Source organism: Elephantulus edwardii, unplaced genomic scaffold (genome assembly GCF_000299155.1).
Source record: "Elephantulus edwardii isolate Elephantulus edwardi_28Jun2011 unplaced genomic scaffold, EleEdw1.0 scaffold00018, whole genome shotgun sequence".
NCBI classification, from domain to species: domain Eukaryota; kingdom Metazoa; phylum Chordata; class Mammalia; order Macroscelidea; family Macroscelididae; genus Elephantulus; species Elephantulus edwardii.
The window spans coordinates 30,746,440-30,748,771 of NW_006399768.1; positions in this window are offsets into that span (position 1 = coordinate 30,746,440).

Sequence of the window (2,332 nt, forward strand, 5' to 3'; positions counted from 1 at the left end):
GTGCCCTAGCAAGCACTTCCAATACAATATTGAATGGAAGTGTTGACAGTGGACATCACTGCCTGGTCCCTGTCCCCAGGAAAATGCTTGTAGTCTTTATCCATTGAGAATGATGTTGGCTTTTGGCTTTGCATATATACTTTTCATTAGGCTGAGAAAATTCTCTTCTCTTCTAATTTTACTGAGTGTCTTAATTAGGAAAAGGTGTAGGAATTTGGCAATTTTTTCATAAAATTTTGCATCAGTTGCTAAGATCATATAGTCATGGTTTATTATTGAGGTATCAAAACCCTTGAAAATTGGTTTTTCTAACCATTGTATTAACCACTGTTGGGGGCCATTGTCTCCAGGTACCTTAACTGTGAACACATAGATTGGTAAATCATCAACAGCTGTAGAATCAACATAAGAGAACACTTCACCCTGTAAGAGATCGTGATGGAGGGACTGTAAAGATACTGTGAGAGACGAGAGTGGAAAGTGTGAAGAGACTGTGGCAAGATGTAATCAGAAGAAATCTGGACATAAACGGACAATTGAAAGTTTGCTTGCTGAATGGTTGAAGGAAAAGCTGACTAGTAGTTGCTCTAGGATAAAGTTTGCTGGATGATTGAGGAAACTAGAGGTTTCTTACATTTGTGCTGCTGAACTGAACCTGAACATTTCATCATTAATAGAGTAACAAGTGAAATTGAAATTAAAAAAAAAAAGAAAGAGAAACAGAGCCAAGATGCTTTTATAAAGGACATAAAGACTTTCCTCAAATTATATCTCTTATTAATTTGAAAAATATTATCACATAGATTCTGTTATTCCTGAAGAAGAATTTATTGAATGAGTGTGTATTTACTATGCTGCCTTAAAAAATATAGACATAAGTCTTTTGGAAAACAATCACCTGAATGGAAGTGATTTATATTTGTTCCCATTCCTAAAGAAAGTGATTAATAGAATGTAGAATTACAGAACAATTTCACTAATACTAATGTAATTAAAATATTGCTATATATTATAAAAAATGGCTAGAATGGTACATCAATAGAGAACTGCCAGAAATTCATGCCAGGTTTAGAAGAAGCCATGGCACCAAGGATATCATTGCTGATGTCATATGGACTTTGACTAAAAGCAGAGAATACTGAATAATGTCTATTTGTGTTTTACTGACTATGCAAAGGCATTTTTACTCTACATATTATAAAAAATTTTATTCACATTGAATAAATGGAAATGAGGAAAATGGGAATTCCAGATCAGTAATTGTACTCTTGTGAAACCTGTTGTCTAGACAGAGCACGGGAACATTACATTATTTAATATTGAGAAAAGTATGCCTCAGGGCTGTATCCTTTCACCATACTTACGCAGTCTGAATGCTGAGAAAATAATTCCAGAGGTTGGACTTTATGAAGAAGAATGCAGCATCAGGATCAGAGTAAGACTCATGAACAACTTGTGTTATGCAATAGCGTCATCACATCTGATACATCAGTGTCACAGTGTTTAGCATCACAGCAACCACGAGTTACCTCTGTACAGCAAATAGACCACTGTTATACCACTTAGAAGAATGTTTGAACCAAAACCAATTAAAAACCAGGCCGGAGGGCCACAGATTAAAATCCCCACCTTTGGCTTGGTGACATAATTTTCTATCCACTAGGCCAACAGAGCTCTTTCTCTGTTGTTGTTGTTAAGTGCTGTTGATTTATAGCCACCCTATGAACTAACCATAATACCTGTATATATGATCACAATTAAGTGGTCGGGGATTCTTATTTTTCTCGAAATTAACTATAATTTGTTATAATCCACAATTAAATTCCTGTGCATAGTAAATAAAGCACAAATAAACCTCCTAATAGTCTGTTTTCAGTTAAGATCCATCCCAGAACACTTGATTGTGCTTATGCAAAACCTATTCTTGGACCGGGAAACAGTCATCAGAAAAGAACAAGGGAACACTGTATGGTTTAGGATTGTGAAGTGTGTACATCAGGGATGCATCCTATCTCCACACCTTTTCAATCTATGTGTGGAAGAGATTATCCAGGAGGGTTGGCTATATGAGAAAGAACATGGCATCAGGATCAGAGGAAGATTCATTAACAAGCTGCACTATGCAGATGACAGAGCCTTGCTTGCTGAAACTGAGATCCTGAGACATTTGCTGCAGAAAGTCAAGGGTGACAGCCTGCAATATGGATTGAAGCTCAATGACAAGAAAACAAAGATTCTCACCATTAAGTCGATTGGCAGCATCATGATAGACGATGAAGAGATTGAAATTGTTAATTACTTCATTTTGCTTGGCTCCACAGTCAATACTCTT